Source organism: Bos mutus, chromosome 10 (assembly GCF_027580195.1).
Source record: "Bos mutus isolate GX-2022 chromosome 10, NWIPB_WYAK_1.1, whole genome shotgun sequence".
Lineage (NCBI taxonomy): Eukaryota > Metazoa > Chordata > Mammalia > Artiodactyla > Bovidae > Bos > Bos mutus.
This window is the reverse complement of record NC_091626.1, coordinates 24,792,851-24,812,530: the sequence shown is the minus strand read 5'-3', so window position 1 is coordinate 24,812,530 and position 19,680 is coordinate 24,792,851. Positions and strand designations below refer to the sequence as shown.

Below are 19,680 nucleotides of genomic sequence, written 5' to 3'. Positions count from 1 at the left end.
TATAAGTGACATCAAAAAGATTTCAGATCTTTACCTCTGGAAGTAAGAAATTAAGCAGTTATTCAGAACACCAATGATTATTAATTTAAAAGAAAGAAAATCAATTTCACAATCCCAGATCCTAGCATTTTTTCCCTAACTGGAGAGACAGCCTGCTGAAGCATTGCCGCTTTCAAGAGCAACAGCGCCCCTGTGTGGTCATAATAAACATTGCGCCTCAGGAGTAATGGAGAACTCGGTGCTCAAAATCCTCCCAGCTAGGCTTCAACAGCACCTGAATGGAGAACTTCCAGAAGTTCAAGCTGGATTTAGAAAAGGCAAAGGAACCAGAGATAAAATTGCCAACATCCATTGGGTCATAGAAAAAGCAAGAGAATTCCAGAAAAACATCTACTTCTGCTCCATTGATTATGCTAAAACCTTTGACTGTGTGGATCACGACAAACTGGAAAATTCTGAAAGAGATGGGAGTACCAGACCATCTTACCTGCCTCCTGAGAAACCTGTATGCAGGTCAAGAAGCAACAGTTAGAACCGGACATGGAACAACGGACTGATTCAAAATTGGGAAAGGAGTATGTCAAGGCTGTATATTGTCACTCTGCTTATATAACTTATATGCAGAGTACATCATACAAAATGTCGGGCTGGATGAAACACAAGCTGGAATCAAGATTACCAGGAGAAATATCAATAACCTCAGATATGCAGATGACAGCACCCTTATGGCAGAAAGTGAAGAAGAACTAAAGAGCCTGTTGATGAAAGTGAAAGAGGAGAGTGGAAAAGTTGGCTTAAAGCTCAACATTCAGAAAACTAAGATCATGGCATCCAGTTCCATCACTTCATGGCAGCTAGATGGGGAAACAGTGAGAGACTTTATTTTCTTGGGCTCCAAAATTACTGCAGATGGTGATGGTGTGGCCATGTAGCCATGAAATTAAAAGACGCTTGCTCCTTGGAAGAAAAGCTATGATCAACCTAGACAGCATATTGAAAAGCAGAGACATTACTTTGCTGACAAAGGTCCGTCTAATCAAAGCTATGGTTTTTCCAGTAGTAATTATGGATGTGAGATTTGGACCATAAAGAAGACTAAGCGCCGAAGAATTGATGGTTTTGAACTGCAGTGATGGAGAAGACTCTTGGGCGTCCCTTGGACTGCAAGGAGACCAAACCTGTCATTCCTAAAGGAAATCAATCCTGAATATTCATTGGAAGGACTGATGCCAAAGCTGAAGCTCCAGGATTTTGGCCACCTGATGCAAAGTGTTGACTCATTAGAAAAGACCCTGATGCTGGGCAAAAGACAGGAGCAGAAGGGGACGACAGAGGGCTAGATGGTTGGATGACATCTCTGACTCAATGTACATGAGTTTGAGCAAGCTCCAGGAGATGGTGAAGGACAGGGAAGCCTGGCATTCTCATGGGGTCAGAAAGAGACACAACTGAGTGACTGAACAACAACAAGTTGGAAGAAATGCTGACTTCAAGCAAGGACCCCAGTTTACCCCCCGATAACTTCTGCTTTGAATCTACAGGCTGTTTGTATAAAAGAAAATATGAGTGCAGGTAGATTTTATTGTGCTGATATTCTGTCTTAAAATTTGGAGATTTCTTTTTTTTTTTTTTCCCCTGTGAAACCAGGAACAAAAGCAGAGAGCCACATGGATTGATTGGAATAATTCCCATGATTTGAAAGTGTGGGGTGAGTGGAAGGGATGGGATTGGAGAGAGGGATGAGTTGGCTGGATGGAGGGATGATCAGTGCAGAGATGAGGCGTGGCAGGATGGCCTGGGAGACAAGGAGTGGAGTGGGGATGGGGTGAGGTTTACCTGGTAAGAAGTACGGAACACGTAATCTTTGTATTTTAAACTAAAACAAAAGCTGCACAGAAATGCCTTGCACCCAGAAAGGAGAAGTACTGTCACCAAAATTCAGAATTCCCAGTTATAGTATGATGCCTTCTGACCCCAAGCTGACCCTCCAGCTTTTTTTTTTTAATCTATAGATTTCATCCCCTTAAACTCACCAATAACTAAACTGTAAGGACTATAAATCTGATAGAAGCACATACTTTGAACAGTAAAAGAGGAGACAGCAAATTGCAGCATGTGCTGGGGGCAAGGGCCCGGAGGGTGAGACCACACCTGCCTTTTTTGGATCAGCAGCCCTTCAGGAATAATCAGGAACCTGTAATGTGGGCGCTTGTCTTATTGCTATGATGCCCATCCCAACCCTCAGTCCCAGTTATCTCATTTTAGAAAAGCCTCTGACTCAGGTCCTTCTTGGCCTCCATGAGGGGATGGTAGGAACACCGCCCCTCCAGAGGTGGGGTGAGAAAGGATTGAGAAAGGATGTATAGTTTCTCCTGACTGAGCTGAACGTGTGGGATGCGCCCCTCCAGATGCATCTAAAATCACCTTGCCCTGACCTCTGAGGGGCCACAGAGGAAAGGAAAAGCCCTGGAGTTGAAACTCCAAGGCCGGGTTCTATTCCCACATCAGAGGGGTCCCCAGGGGAGAGATATTCATCACTGATATTCTCATTGTTCTTAAATTCTCTGTGGACAGTACACTCGATTGCCTGTCCCCTGCCTACAACTCCCACTGCCTCCTACCTTAGAGGCCACAGCACTACTTGAAAGCTGGGGCTCCGGTTTCCTCATCTGAAAATTTGAGAATAACACTCCCTGTGGACCTCGCAGTCATGTCAAGGTTAAATGGGCCGTTGAGAATGAAATTCTTGTGTCACTGTAACTGTAATGTGCAATTTTGCATCTGATATGTCAAGTAAATAAATATATAATATAAAAGATACATATCTTTATTGTATATTATAATAAAGGAGTAAAATAACTCAATGTGAGTTTGAGCAAACTCTGGGAGATAATGGAGGACAGAGGAGCCTGGCGTGCTGCAGTCCATGGGGTTGCAAAGAGCTGGACATGACTGAGGGACCTAACACCAGCAAGGTGCAGGAGGCCAAATGCAATGGAGTCACTTATGAAGAATATGAAGAGGATTGGGAGAAAGGCCAGTGTGGGGACAGACGCAGGTGAGAATTGGAGGGATGCAGCTACAAGCCAAGGAACACCGAAGGTTGCCAGAAACCGCCAGAAGCCAGGAGGGAGGCATGGAACAGATTTTTCCCTCCCAGCCTCTAGAAAGAACAACTCTGCCAAAACTCTGATTTCAAACGTCTGGCCTCCAGAAGGTGATCCTTCAGCCATGTTTTAAGTGAGAAAGACAACTTTGGAAGGATTCTTTCAGCAACCATTAGGGTCAGGGCTGGTATAGACCAGATTGTAAAATAGGGAGGATCAGTCTCATTTACAGGGCCTTTGCTTTTCCACCCGTGTTCCATCCATGTAATATTTGCCTGTGTCTCATGCATATGCTGAATGGCCTTGGGCTGGCTTTCTCCTCTCAAGAGTGAATGGCTGCCCTCTAATTCTAAGACATAATATAACATAGAAATAACAGCAATTTATTCATGGCAAAATCCATGATTGCACACAAGTCAGGAGTAGGGCGCTGCTCCTTTCTCCTAGGAATTCATAGACCAGTGGAAAGCTTCATTCCTATCCACTCATTCACTCGGTGCTGAACTGGTCTTATGATGAGCAAAAGTAGAGCCTGTCCCTGTCTTCAGGTGGCTTCCAGTCTCCTGGGGATATTTATTCAGGTGATGAGGCCATACAGATGGCATTTCAGGCATGAGTTGGTTCCAGTAGATAAAGGTGGGAGGTCTTCTTGGGTTGCTGTCTGCTTGGGGCTTTTCCTGGTAGGGCCTGGCGCTCTGTCTGTACCTAGACAAGCCTGTTTATCCCCCACGAAGGCAGACTGAGAGGTCTGTCCTGTACCGTCTTTGCTAGAATGTCCCAAGTACTATGGGCTCGAGTCCTTCATATTTCCTCCAGGGCACTAATTTGGGGGTGAGTCTTCTGAGAATTTATGATGGTTCACTTCCCCCCAAAATTATGAGATCAAAAAATGTAAAGCATAACCAATAAATAGTCTGAGTCTTGCTCAGTTTTGAGATGGCAAACTGAGGACCTTGTGACTTTTCTTGAGTTGATGAGGTCCAGCCAATGGGCAGTCATCCTGAGATGCTGTTTGTTGGACTTTTGCAGTGAAAACCTTCAAACAAAGGGTAGTTCTTTCCTTGTTGAGATTCTGCGATTCAGAGGAACTTGAAAAAGTCCTAGGGCATAGATAATGTCTGCCTTAACAACTTACTAATGAAATGAAAAATTATATCATAGATAATTCTTCCTTGGTATGGACCAAATGCTTTCTTTGGTGTCATTTCAAGCCTTTTCATTCGCAGATGTTCACATACCTATCTCCCTAGCATTATCCTGCTTACATAGATGTTGTTGTTTAGTCGCTAAGTCATGTCCAACTCTTGCAAGTCCATGGACTGTAGCCAGCTGGGCTCCTCTGTTCATGGGATTTCCCAGGCAAGAATACTAGAGTGAGTTGCCATTTCCTTCTCCAGGAGATCTTCCAGAACCAGCAATCGAATGCACGTATCCTGCATTGCAAGCGGATTCTTTACCGCTGAGCCACCAGGGGCACCTATATAGACGTTACTCATCACAAAATGCCCTGAGAGCCAGGAACTGGAGTTCTGGGCAGCATCACTATAATCTCTGCTCAGAGTCGAAATATTCTGTGCAGTTCGTCTTTGAACAGAGTGGGGTGTGTTGGGGGTTTTGTTTATTTCAGTTCATAAACCCTTCTATGACAGATGTTTTCATTCTGAGTTCAGCCCTATGCTTTAGATGATGCTTCCGTGTTTAACAATGCCTGGCATGCAGGAAACATCCAGTAAGTATTTGTGGAGTGCATGAGTTAATGAATTCAACAAAAACTTATAAAAGTTCTTTGTCAAAAAGTCTTGACAATATTGCAAGCACATCAACAAATGCATAAACCATAAAAGAAAGTTGATATATTTGAACATAAAATATTTAAAAGCTCTAACTCTAGAGGCACCTTAAATGTAAATGACAAATTGGAGGAGGGAGAGCTGTGTAGCACAAATTTCAGATAAAATGTTATATCCTTAATACTTAATGAGTTCCTATTGATAGATATAAAAGATAGGTACCCCAACAGAAGATACATATGGTCAATAACTGTATTAGAAACATTGAAATTTCACTTTAAAAAACAGAGTGATTGTCTGAAATGGGCTATCATTTCTCCCAGTCAGGTTGACGGTGATAAACAAGAATACTGGCTAGGGGTAGGGGAACGGGCACGTGTGTGCACTTCCAGAGAGAGGAGAATTGGGTTCAGTGTATCCTGAAGGCCAGTTGTATCGTAGAGTCTGAAGCCTTGAAAGTGATCCAGAAATTTCACTCGTAGAGATTTGTCTAAAGGAAATCATAGGAGGTATGAAAAATTGCTGTTTACTGCTTTATTGCTTATCATTGCCCGCCCCCCAAAAGTGGACAACTATTTCTTTGAAGGGAGCTAGATATAATATAAAACTAGAAAATTTTATTTTTAGAAAGAGATAACAGATGGAGAATCTAAGAGGGAAATTTTATGTGTGATTTTTATTTTCTTCCTTATGCTTAGCTGGCTCTTCTAAGGTTTTCACTGAAATAAAATATTTCACTTTTGTATTCACAAAAACATATTTTTACCTAAAATAAAAAATTAAGACTGCTTAGATAATAATATAATTATTACCAAGTGATATAACCCGTACTACTGAGCCCTTACCATAAGCCTTTGAGTTAACCTTTGATATAACCTTTGAGTTACATCAAGTCCTTACCATAATTCTCAGGGTTAAGCAAGGCAATTAGCCTTATCCCTGAGTGAGTGAGTGAGTGCGTGAAAGTTGCTCAGTCATGTCTGACTCTTTGTGACCTCTTGGACTGTTGCCCGCCAGGCTCCTCTGTCCATGGGCTTCTCCAGGCAAGAATACTGGGGTGGGTAGCCATTCCCTTCTCTAGGGGATCTGCCCGACCCAGGGGTCGAACCTGGGTCTCCTGCATTGCAGGCAGATTCTTTACAATCTGCGCCACCAGGGAAGCCCAGCCCTATCCCTCCATATGACAGAACTGAGGCTCTGAAAATTTAAATGGCTATTTAATATCACAAAGTCAATGAGTGAAGTCCAGGGTGCTGCACCCACAGCTCAGTACGTGCTTCCCCCTCTATGGTCTGTTGATTGCTTTAGAATAAAAATCCAAATGACCGCTAGACTGTTTTTGGTCTCCAAAGGTATAGAGTGAAGTGTTTTGTAGTTTTGGGAACACTTACTCAAGTGTATGCCTATTATATCATTAGTGTCAAGCAGACAAGAAAAACATAATATTCCCATTTTACAGATGGGGAAGCTGAGGCTCAGGGATGTTCCATGACTTTCCCAAGGTTGTACACAGTAATGATGAAGCTTGGATTTAAACATGCTTTTAGTCCAAATCCCTTGCTCTGTCTACTTGAGTTTGGCGTAATAAGCTTTCTCAACATCTCTCAGTCTGTCCAGTTGTGTTTCTAGAGGTTTGTGACTGGCTTAAGTCGTGCTTAAGTGCCCTTTCAATATGGTTGTCATGAGCTAACAAGGCTTTGGGCCTACCTTTGTGTGCCAGGTTGTATTTCTAAAGATGTCTGGAATAATATCTTTGATCCCAGATGATCTTCTAGAACTTTGGTACCACTCCATCCCAAAAGATAGAGCCAGCAGAGTATAACACGGTGCTCATGTTAGCCAAGGCTGAGTCATAACAATGGCACACACCTCTGCCTTGTTTTCATGGGATGTTTGCTATTGGAGTGCAGTCACTATGCTGTAAGAAAGCCCAAGCAGCCCACGGAGAGGCCCACGTGGAAAGGAACTAAAGCCCTCAGCTTACACCCTTGGTTGAACCCCCAGCCATCAGAAAGAGCTAGCTTGCAGCCATTGTTCAGTTTCCACTTGAAACGTGCCCCTAGTAAAGCCACCTCAGCTGAGGCTGCAATGTGCAAAGTGAGTTGAACTCATCAAACTCTGCCCACATTGCAGATTTTCGAGCAAGATAAAAATTATTTTAAGCCATTCACTTTGAGGGCATTTTGTTAAACAGCAATAAAAGGCAGATACATGGAGAACTGAATCACTCTTTTAAAGTTAATTCTGTGTGAAAAACATATTCATATTTTTTAAGTGCCTATGATGTGCCAGATAGTCTTTTCCAGGTGCTTGGGAGTATCAGCAAACAAAAGTGATAAAGATCCTTGCCCCTATGAAGCTTATATTTCAGTGGGGGTGGGGGGGACAAACTAGATAATAAGCATAATAAATAAGTAGCATCTAGTATGTGAAAAGGGATAAATGCTTCTGAAAATTTAAAAGGTGAAACAGAAAGAATCAGGAGAGCAGATTTGGAGCAGTTGCTGTATTTACAGTGTGGTCATTAGTTATCTATGAGAACCATAGTGCAGGGGGAGAAGAGGTATACTCTGTTTGTAGGACAGATATTAAGTTAGCCTTCAAAATGCATTCCAGTACACATCAGGGACTTCCCAGGTGGTGCTAGTCGTGAAGAACCTGCCTGTCAATGCGAGAGATGTAAGAGACACAGGTCAATCCCTGGGTCAGGAAGATCACCTGGAGGAGGGCATGGCAACCCACTCCAGTATTCTTGCCTGGAGAATCCCATGGACAGAGGAGCCTGGTGGTCTGCAGTCCATAGGGTTGCAGTGGCCAACTGCTAGTCCTCAGAAAAGAAATATAAGAAACAAATATAACATGCTGGAAGCAAAGCCATATTATGAAGCAATTTAAGATATAATAGAAGTGACTTAAAGCACAAAGATATAGTGGGTATAATGGGAAAAACACACACAAAATTAAATGTGAACTAAGTCGCTGAAGACGAGGAGTGAGAGATGGAGTGAGAAGTGATGAGGGTCAGGAGTCCACCCTACTTGTCTAGCTTTGGACTTAATGGGTTTTAAAGGCCCATTTTTTCCATGAATGTTTATTGAGTGGCTACAGTCTTGGACACTGAGCTTGGCACAGGAATTTAGAGATGAATAAGACACAGGGCATCTCTACAGGTGGCTTGTGGGTAGTGTGAGGAGCAGGTACCTGGACAGGCAGCACAGTGCAGTGTGACAAGCAGTGTGATAGAGGTAAAAGTGTGTGGGCTGTGGGACCACATGCAGTGGGGTGGGAGTAACATCTGGGCTGGGCCCTGAAGGCGGTCTTAATGGACCAGCATGTGCAAAGGCCCTGGGGTGGGCAGCGAGAGGCTGGAGATGTAGGCTTGGCCCTCTGTAGGTCCTGTTAAGAGTCCTGAACCTTTCCTGTCGAAAATAGGACTGCTCCCACTTGATTGGAGGCTGAAATGTGTTTGGAGAAGATGCGATTTCCTAAGAGGGAAAAGGTGTTTAAGTATTTGCACAACCTTTAACAATCATTACCGTGTATTTTTCTAAATTCTGGGGCCGTGGAACAGAACCCTAGCCACCCTATTCAACTCCGACTCCACCTGGAATCTGTGCAATTTACAAACAGGAGGAGTAAGATGATTTGAATGTGAAGATCATTGGAGTAGAGGACAGGGAATTGAGAAGCCGACATATTCATTAGGTTTCCCACACAGATAATGATGTCATCGAGAATAATAGCAGGATTTCGGGTAGAGAACAAGATGGTGATCCAGGCACCAAAGTCTTCCACAGATGAGAAGAAGTTAATAAGACTAGAGAGAGATGATAGACCAGAGGAGTAGAGAGGAAACTAGTAGTACAGATAAGCCTCAGATAATCAGAAATTTTTACATAAGAAAAGGAGAAATATCATAACAGGCAAGATGATGCCTACTTTCCCTCTGAACCCCAAATTAGGTGGTGGAGGGAAGTGGCAGTAGGAGGAAGGGCACTGGAAACGCGATGATCCATGTAGACCAGGAGATAGAGGGGCCCGTCTGTGCTTCTGTGAAGGTTATGCAGGAGCTTTATTCACCAGTGGAGCCAAAGAACAGAAGTTCCAGATATGGGCATGGGGAATGGGTCAGGGACCAATTAGGGGGAGAGTACGCTCAGATCAACATGGAGATGAGCTGAAAAATTAATGGGTCCCCAAGGCACTAGGGTTTTACCCACTGAGTAAGGATGAGGGGAAAGTAGCTGGTGTCAACATTTCTAATAGCTATAGGTATAAAGTTATAGGTAATCTAACACATATTTGTGAGTTAGTTGGATGGACGGATGGACAGATGGATGGACAGATGAGGGGACTTATTTATCTCTGGAAGGCTCTATCTCACCCTTAAATGATGATGTTTCTAAGAGAACTCTGGCATGATTTGTTCTCTCCCAGGTCCTCATGGCATGGTGGAAGCAATGGATGGTCAAGGGGAGGCCCCCATTGAACATTCTTAGCTCTCCCTGGAGACTGGTTTGTTCTTGAACTTGGCCTTACCAATCCTAGGGCTCTCTTCTGATTTTATATCCTAGGGCTTTCATGGAAGAAAGCCATTTCTCCAATGGTCATTGGAGAAATCCCCCTTGATGTCTTCTCTCAAAGGTGGACTGGGCATTTCAAGTGGAGGGAACCACGGAAACAAAGGCCTGAGGGCAGGAAGCCCAGATGTGTTAAGCAGTGTGTCCAGTCACAGGCTGAAACGGACCAACCTGCCGAGGTAGCTGAGGTCACATTGTGAGGGCCTTGCTTAGCTGTTGGCACCCGTAGCCTTGGAAATTCATTGGTCTCTCGAGAGAGTCAAGCTGCTTGGATTACGATATCTGACCCTACTTATTAAGACTCTCTCCCCCAATAGATTGCAAATTCTTCGTGGGGCCAAAAGTTTACTTCTCTTTGACCCAAATTAATCTGTCTTCAATCTAGTGACATTTCTCATGGTACTAGAGAACTTTGTATTTCTCTTTCTCCCTACCAGATGTTAGCACTTTGAATCCCTTCCAAATGCCTTCAAGTTTCCTGCCACCACTTCTAGGTCCTTCAGTGATTCAGACGGGGCAGGGGGAGGGGGGCTCTCCAAGCAGGTGTCTACCTTGCCCTCCAGTGTTGATCCCAGTTGGGCTACTTTTCCTCCTTTTATGCTGGTGGTGGTCCAGGAAATCTTTCTGCTTTTTTTCCCTTAAGACCTCACCCTGGTCTTGGCCTTGGATTTCCCATTCATGGAAAGAGCAGGAAGCATAAAGGATGTTTGTCATTTATTTTGGCTATCCAGCATCTGAATATCTTGCTTTGATTATGAAACTCCCAAATAATGAATGTCATGGGGCGGCGGGGAGGGGGGCGAAGACTACTCCCAACTATAGACAAAGGAAGTATTAGACATTCTCTTGTCCTGCGCTGGGTGCAGCCAGGACAGATAATGTGTTCCAGGCTCTGCTAGTCAGATGCGCCTCCCTCCCCTTGACTTTTACTTAGGAGCCAGAGATATAGGAGACAGAGTAATTTCCTCCCCAGAGCCTGTTCTGGGCCATGTGGATGGGCATTTTCCAGTTGCCTTGTCTCAGTCTAGTTTTCTAGTCTTCATCAAGGCAGACTCTGTAGAACTCTACATGGTGCAAGGACATGAGGGATGTCATTTAAGGAGAAAGAGACGGCTTTGTCCCTGGCCTCTCACCTTCCTGGGGAAGACATGTCTCAAGAAATGGGCAGCTCTGAGCTGGGGTCACGGCTACAGTACCTAAGGGGAAACCTACTGGAGAAGATAAGACATCCAAGACAGGGGTAATGGAAGAAAGGTCTTGCATCATTGCCTTAACTAGAGCTATTGATCCATTTTAGTCTGTGTCAGGAAATATGGACTAAAACATCTTTCCTTTGTACAGTAACTCCATCATGCATCTCTGAGGACCCCACACTGCCCTTGTTTCTGTCCACACCCACCTTCTCCAGGTGAGCAAAACAGGAGAAATGTCTCCATCTCACTTTGGTTAAAGCATTTCTGCTTCCAGGGAGGGTGAGTGAGTGAGAGTCATAATCCTGAGAAATAAGCTGTGTGCACCCTTTACTGGATTTTGGGTTGTTGCTTACTTTAATGAAATTTATGTGACCCCAGAACCAGGCTTCTAGGAGTAGCCACTTGAAGCAGAGGAAATATTTAGTCACATTCTACAACTGCAACCCAAATATAATGGGAGCCAGTTGGTTACTCTAAAAAGGGAGTGTCACAATTCAATCAGGATGATTGATCATCATTCTACCCTGGCTTATCTGCATCTTCGGAATAGAAGTCTTAGAATATAAGTGTCTCAGGAATTCCCTGGTGGTCCAGTGGTTAGGACTCAGCACTTTCACTGCTGGGATGCAGGTTCAAACCCTGGTTGGGGAACTGAGATCCCTCAAGCTGTCCAGGATCTAAATAAGTAAATAAAGATCTCATTCTTTTCTTTAGCTTTGCACCTGCCAATTCACCACACGTAGCTTGACTGTAAAAGAAGTGTTTACAAGGTAGAGGCTGTTTGCAAGGTGTTTACAAGGCTGAGTCAGAGATGATAAAGTGGTTTTCTGTAATGCAGATACTTTGCCACACTCTGTCTGTTTTCTCTGTTCCCTGTCCTAATTGCCTCTGGACAGATCATAGGTTGAAACTGGAAATGAATTCCTTCTCCCAGGCAGCTTGGGAACTAGCCACTCTATTTCTTATAGTTTGGTATAAGATAGTCCAGGAAGCCAAGCAAAGCCAAACTATAAAAGTCTTTGGGGACAAGAGAGCATCTTAAGTAGGATTTAGAGAAAGGGAAAGTATTAGTTGCTCAGTCGTGTCCGACTCTTTGTGACCGATGGACTGTAGCCCGCCAGGCTCCTCTGTCCATGGGATTCTCCAGGCAGGAATACTGGAGTGGGTAGCCATCCCTTCTCCAGGGGATCTTCCCAACCCAGGGATTGAACTCAGGTCTCCTGGATTGCAGGCAGATTCTTTACCATCTGACAGGATTTAGAAAAACTCACCCTTAAATGGGAGAAGGCAATGGCACCCCACTCCAATACTCTTGCCTGGAAAATCCCATGGGCGGAGGAGCCTGGTGGGCTGCAGTCCATGGGGTCGCTAAGAGTCGGACACGACTGAGCAACTTCACTTTCACTTTTCACTTTCATGCACTGGAGAAGGAAATGGCAACCCACTCCAGTGTTCTTGCCTGGAGAATCCCAGGGACAGAGAAGCCTGGTGGGCTGCCGTCTGTGGGGTCGCACAGAGTCGGACACGACTGAAGCGACTTAGCAGCAGCAGCAGCAGCACCCTTAAATGACCTGTAACTTTCAAGTTCTGGCCCTGCCTGCCTCCTTAATTACGCCCTCCCCTCCTTCCTAACCCTCCCACTGAACGACGCAAAATGACTGACTCTGAGCAATGACCGGAGTCAAAGTGCCTTGGTTCAAGTCCTAACTTCACAGACCATGTGACCTCAGCAAGTACCTACCTGCTCTCTGCCTCACTGTCTTCATCTGCAAAATGGGATAATGACAGTAACTGCTTCATCAGGTTGCTGTGCATATAAATGAGTTAATATCTGTGAAGTGCTTGGAACCATGCCTGGCATATAATAAATGGTATATAAATGTTGATTTCAAGCTATAGCGGCTTACTGTGTGACTTTACCAAGAGGAATTTTAGAGACCAAAGGTCTTACTGATAACTGTGCAAGTTACTTCTCTCAAATTCAAAGCCCTGCTTTAGACTAGAGCCTTCACAGCCGGGCTCAGACACACCTGGTTAGTAAGTTTCAGCTCTTCAGAGAATGTTCTGCCTAAAGAATTACTTGAATCCTCTTTTGAATCAGTGGCCACAAATCCAATGGCACCCCACTCCAGTACTCTTGCTTGGAAAATCCCATGGACAGAGGAGCCTGGTAGGCTGCAGTCCATGGGGTTGCTAGAGTCGGACACGACTGAGCGACTTCCCTTTCACTTTTCACTTTCATGCATTGGAGAAGGAAATGGCAACCCACTCCAGTGTTCTTGCCTGGAGAATCCCAAGGACAGGGGAGCCTGGTGGGCTGCCGTCTATGGGGTCACACAGAGTTGGACACAACTGAAGTGACTTAGCAGCAGCAGCAGCATGTTGCCTTCTAAGGTATGTTTCCTCAATGTGGATTCAATCCTGTTTTGAGAATACTTTTCTGTTCTGCTAAATGTAGAGAACCTTGCATTTGCGTAACAGTCCTGCCTGGCAGTCTGCTATTCCTGACCCCAACATCTATTTTTCCTTTCTGACTCAGTAATATGGTCCCTCTTTTGGCTGAGCATCCTATAACTCAGAATAAAACTATTTCCTAGGTTGTCAGACCACTGAATTCTAGTGTCTGAATCATGTGTGTATTCATTTCCCATCTACAGCTACAACAAATTGAAATGGCTTAAAACAATACAGTGCAGATGTATTAGAGTGCTGGAGGTCAGGAACCTGAAGTGGGTCTTACAGGAGTAAACGTATTAGCAGAGCTATGTTCCTTCTGAAACTCTAGGGGAGAATCTGTGTCTGTGCCCTTTCCAGCTTCTAGAGGTTGCCTGCATTCCTTGGCTCACGGTCACTTCCTCTACTTTCAAAGCCAGTAGCTAACAAGCACTCTCTCCACCCCAACCCCTCTCTCTTCCTCTACCCTTCCCCAAGCACTCCTGTGAATACACACTCATGTGCAAGCCCACCCACACTTCTGCTTCTGGCATCACATCACCTTCTCTCCCTGACATTCCTATCTCTCTCTTATAAACAGCCTTATGACTACATTGGTCCCGCCCGGATAATCTAGGATAATTTCTCCATCTTGAGGGCCTTAATTTCATCTGCAAAGTCCTTTTTGCATGGAAGGTAGATATTCAAGTTCCGGAGACCAGGACATGGACATCTTTGGGGACCCATTATTCTGTGTATCACAATATGTGAACAGAAAAACGGGCTTCCAGGAAATGTGCTTAATGGGAGGGGTCTCACCTGGGAAAGGCACTCTCTAGCTTTCTGCTTTTCCTTCTACCCGCTGCTTGATGCTGAGATGTGATGGCTGGTATTTCAGTAGACATTCTGAAGCATAAGTTGACCTTGGGGGTGAAAACCAAGCACTTGGAGGATGGAAAAGAAATGTCAAACTGTGGATTCCTGAGGATCCTATGGAGCCACCTCCAGACTTCTTTTACCAAATACCTTCTATCTTGTTTAAGCCACTATTATTTCGCTTGTTTATTTTCTGGAATGTAGAACTGAGCATAGTCCCAATTCCCCAAAATTATACATGACTGTCTCCTTAATGAACTCCAAGTATGGGTCTCTCAATCTACTACCCTCCCCAAAGCATGGATATGACCATTGCTGAGAAAATTTTTTAATAAAACAGACAGTGTTTTTTATCACGTTATTTGATCAGACACCAGCCTTTAGTTCAGTCTGTGTTGAGCCATACAACCTCAATAGTTGCCAACAAAGCAACTGACAAGGGATTAATCTCCAAAATAAACAAATAGCTCAAGCAGCTCAGTATTAAAAAAAAAGAATGACACAATCAAAAAATAGGGGGAAGATCTAAATACACATTCTTCCAAAGAAGACATACAGATGGCCAACAAACATGAAAAGATGCTCAACATCATGAACTGTTCAGTTCAGTTAGTCAGTTCAGTCACTCAGTCGTGTCTGACTCATTGCAACCCCATGAATCACAGCACGCTAGGCCTCCCTGTCCATCACCAACTCCCAGAGTTCACTCAAACCCATGTCCATCGAGTTGGTGATGCCATCCAGCCATCTCATCCTCTGTCATCCCCTTCTCCTCTTGCCCTCAATCCCACCCAGCAACAGAGTCTTTTCCAATGAATCAACTCTTCGCATGAGGTGGCCAAAGTACTGGAGTTTCAGCTTTAGCATCATTCCTTCCAAAGACATCCCAGGGCTGATCTCCTTTAGAATGGACTGGTTGGATCTCCTTGCAGTCCAAGGGATTCTCAAGAGTCTTCTCCAACACCACAGTTCAAAAGCATCAATTCTTCGGTGCTCAGCTTTCTTCACAGTCCAACTCTCACATCCATACATGACCACTGGAAAAATCATAGCCTCGACTAGATGGACCTTTGTTGGCAAAGTAATGTCTCTGCTTTTGAATATGCTATCTAGTTGGTAATAACTTTCCTTCCAAGGAGTAAACATCTTTTAATTTCATGGCAGCAATCACCATCTGCAGTGATTTTGGAGCCCCAAAAAATAAAGTCTGACACTGTTTCTACTGTTTCCCGTCTATTTCCCATGAAGTGATGGGACCAGATGCCATGATCTTCATTTTCTGAATGTTGAGCTTTAAGCCAACTTTTTCACTCTCCTCTTTCATTTTCATCAAGAGGTTCTTTAGTTGCTCTTCACTTTCTGCCATAAGGGTGGTGTCATCTGCATATCTGAGGTAACTGATATTTCTCCTGGCAATCTTGATTCTAGCTTGTGCTTCCTCCAGCCCAGAGTTTCTCATGATGTACTCTGCATAGAAGTTAAATAAGCAGGGTGACAATATACAGCCTTGAGGTACTCCTTTTCCTGTTTGGAACCAGTCTGTTGTTCCATGTCCAGTTCTAACTGTTGCTTCCTGACCTGCATATAGGTTTCTCAAGAGGCAGGTCAAGTGGTCTGGTATTCCCATCTTTTGAAGAATTTTCCACAGTTTTTTGTGATCCACACAGTCAAAGGCTTTGGCATAGTCCATAAAGCAGAAATAGATGTTTTTCTGGAACTCTCTTGCTTTTTCCATGATCCAGCAGATGTTGGCAATTTGATCTCTGGTTCCTCTGCCTTTTCTAAAACCAGCTTGAACATCTGGAAGTTCACAGTTCACGTATTGCTGAAGCCTGGCTTGGAGAATTTTGAGCATTACTTTACTAGCGTGTGAGATGAGTGCAATTGTGCAGTTGTTTGAGCATTCTTTGGCATTGCTTTTCTTTGGGATTGGAATGAAAACTGACCTTTTCCAGTCCTGTGGCCACAGCTGAGTTTTCCAAATTTGCTGGCATATTGAGTGCATCACTTTCACAGCATCATCCTTCAGGATTTGAAATAGCTCAACTGGAATTCCATCACCTCCACTAGCTTTGTTCATAGTGTTGCTTTCTAAGGCCCACTTGACTTCACATTCCAGGATGTCTGGCTCTAGATGAGTGCTCACACCATCGTGCTTATCTTGGTCATGAAGACCTTTTTAGTACAGTTCTTCTGTGTATTCCTGCCACCTCTTCTTAATATCTTCTGCTTCTGTTAGGTCCATATCATATCTGTCCTTTATCGAGCTCATCTTTGCCTAAAATGTTCCCTTGGTATCTCTAATTTTCTTGAAGAGATCTGTAGTCTTTCCCATTCTATTGTTTTCCTCTATTTCTTTGCATTGATCTCTGAGGAAGGCTTTCTTATCTCTCCTTGCTATTCTTTGGAACTCTGCATTCAGATGTTTATATCTTTCCTTTTCTCCTTTGCTTTTCACTTCTCTTCTTTTCACAGCCATTTGTAAGGCCTCCTCAGACAGCCATTTTGCTTTTTTGCATTTCTTTTCCATGGGGATGGTCTTGATCCCTGTCTCCTGTACAGTGTCACAAACCTCAGTCCATAGTTCATCAGGCACTCTATCTATCAGATCTAGGCCCTTAAATCTATTTCTCACTTCCACTATATAATCATAAGGGATTTGATTTAGGTCATACCTGAATGGTCTAGTGGTTTTCCCTACTTTCTTCAATTTAAGTCTGAATCTGGCAATAAGGAGTTCATGATCTGAGCCACAGTCAGCTCCCAGTCTTGTTTTTGCTGACTGTATAGAGCTTCTCCATCTTTGGCTGCAAAGAATATAATCAATCTGATTTCGGTGTTGACCACCTGGTGATGTCCATGTGTAGAGTCTTCTCTTGTGTTGTTGGAAGAGGGTGTTTGTCATGACCAGTGTGTTCTCTTGGCAAACTCTATTAGTCTTTACCCTGCTTCATTCTGTATTCCAAGGCCAAATTTGCCTGTTACTCCAGGTGTTTCTTGACTTCCTACTTTTGCATTCCAGTCCCCTATAATGAAAAGGACATCTTTTTTGGGTGTTATTCTAAAAAGTCTTGTAGGTCTTCATAGAACCGTTCAACTTCAGCTTCTTCAGCGTTACTGGTTGGGGCATAGACTTGGATTACTGTGATATTGAATGGTTTGCCTTGGAAACGAACAGAGATCATTCTGTCGTTTTTGAGATTGCACCCAGTACTGCATTTCGGACTCTCTTGCTGAATGGCTACTCTATTTCTTCTGAGGGATTCCTGCCCGCAGTAGTAGATATAATGGTCATCTGAGTTAAATTCACCCATTCCAGTCCATTTTAGTTCACTGATTCCTAGAATGTCGACATTCACTCTTGCCATCTCCTGTTTGATCACTTCCAATTTGCCTTGATTCACGGACCTGACATTCCAGGTTCCTATGCAATATTGCTCTTTACAGCATCGGACCTTGCTTCTATCACCAGTCACATCCACAACTGGGTATTGTTTTTGCTTTGGCTCCATCCCTTCATTCTTTCTGGAGTTATTTCTCCACTGATCTCCAGTAGCATATTGGGCACTTACTGACCTGGGAAGTTCCTCTTTCAGTATCCTATCATTTTGCCTTTTCATACTGTTCATGGGGTTCTCAAGGCAAGAATACTGAAGTGGTTTGCCATTCCCTTCTCCAGTGGACCACATTCTGTCAGACCTCTCCACCATGACCCGCCTGTCCTGGGTGGCCCCACATGGCATAGCTTAGTTTCATTGAGTTAGACAAGGCTGTGGTCCGTGTGATCAGATTGGCTAGTTTTCTGTGATTATGGTTTCAGTGTGTCTGCCCTCTGATGCCCTCTTGGAACACCTACCATCTTACTTGGGTTTCTCTTACCTTGGACGTGGGGTATCTCTTCATGGCTGCTCCAGCAAAGCGCAGCCGCTGCTCCTTACCTTGGACGAGGGGTATCTCCTCACCGCCACCCCTCCTGACCTTGAACATGGAGTAGCTCCTCTTGGCCGTCCTGCGCCCGCACAGCCGCTGCTCCTTGGACGTGAGGTTGCTCCTCTTGGCCGCCACCCCTGACCTTGGGCATGGGGTAGCTCATCTCAGCCTGTTCTCTCACAAACTGTTAGAGAAATGCAAATCAAAACTATAGTGAGGTATCACCTCACACCAGTCAGAATGGCCATCATCAAAAAAACGTACAAACAATAAATGCTGGAAAGGGTGTGGAGAAAAGGGAAACTTCCTACACTGTTGGTGGAAATGTAAATGGTTCACTATGGAGAACAGTATACTCAAAAACAGAATACTCAAAAACTAAAAATAGAACTGCCATATGACCCAGCCACTCCTGGGCACATACCCAAAGAAAACCATAATTCAAAAAGATAACACTCATCCCAGTGTTCACTGTAGCACTCTACGATAGCCAGGACATGGAAGCAACCTAAGTATCCATCAGCAGAGGAATGGATAAAGAAGATGTGGTACATGTATACAATGGACCATTGCTCAGTCAAAAAAAAAAAAAAACAAAATCATGCCATTTGCAGAGACATGGATGGACCTAGAGACTGTCATATAGAGTGAAATAAGTCAGAAAGAGAAAACCAGATGTCGTAGAATTTGGCTTATATGTGGAATCTAGAAAAATGGTACACATGAACTTATTTGCAGAGCAGAAGTAGAGACACAGATGTACAGAAGTGAAAGATTGGATTGATATATCCACTACTATGTATAAAATGGATGGCTGATGAGAACACACTGCGGAGCTCAGGGAACTCTACTGTGCTCCGTGGTGACCTAAATGGGACGGAAATGGAAAAATGGGGGGATACATGTATACATATAACTGATCCACTTTGCTGTACAGCAGAAACTAAGACAACATTGTAAAGCAACCACACGCCTGTAAAAATTAATTGTAAAATTTTTTCTTTATTTTTTGTGCTTGTTTTCTATGTATTATTTGTGTGAAAAGTATTGTAAGCCTATCACAGTACAATTGGCTAACTTTATCTAGGCTAACTAGTTATCTAGGCCAACTAGTTATCTAGGCCAACTTTGTTGGACTTACGAACAAATCAGACTTATGAATGCGCCCTTGGAATGGAACTCATTTGTATGTCAAGAACTTACGGTACAAGGTTTCTCAGTTTGAAACATGTTCTCTGAACAAAAGCCAGCTTCTCTTGGTCTGGAGCTGATGGAAACGAAATGAGGCTTGTCCACTACAAAGACGGCATTCCTCCCCAGAGTCTGTAACCCCGGGTGGGATGTGAAGCTTGACGTCACTCCCGGGCTGTGTTCACCCAGCAGAGCTCAGCCATGGGCCAGCTCCAGAGCCCCCACAAGATGCTTTCGGGGAACTTGGTGACCAAAAAGCCAGAAAGCAAGTTTTTAAACTTAGTTATAAACCAGAAGAGAACACAGGAACCCTTAGCTGCCTCTCTGGCTTGGGCGCTGGGCAGAGCTGTCAGGTGCTGGGGTACTGGGGAGTGTCGACTTTCCCCTGAATCATGACGTGAGCAAGAAAGGGAGGTGGCTGGAAGGGTGGGTTCCAGGAGGAGCCGGCAGAGGGTCCGGAGTTGGAGCTCATTTATCCTGCTGTCTCGCAAGGAAGACGCATCACTGGATAAGTCACATAAGAGAGAAGCCCAGCACTCAGGGTAATAGAAGGCATTCCAGAGCGAGAAAGGGCAGGCTT

General features: G+C 44.1%; 1 protein-coding gene and 1 non-coding gene across 16 annotated transcripts in view; both read left to right on the top strand.

Moving 5' to 3' along the window:
• RGS6 (regulator of G protein signaling 6) overlaps positions 1-19,680 on the top strand; it is a 618,392-nt gene that overhangs the window by 472,637 nt on the left and 126,075 nt on the right. The gene's annotated exons all lie outside the window — the stretch shown is intronic.
• On the top strand, positions 11,250-11,321 carry TRNAE-UUC (transfer RNA glutamic acid (anticodon UUC)). The gene has a single exon. It is a non-coding gene; the product is annotated as a tRNA-Glu (tRNA).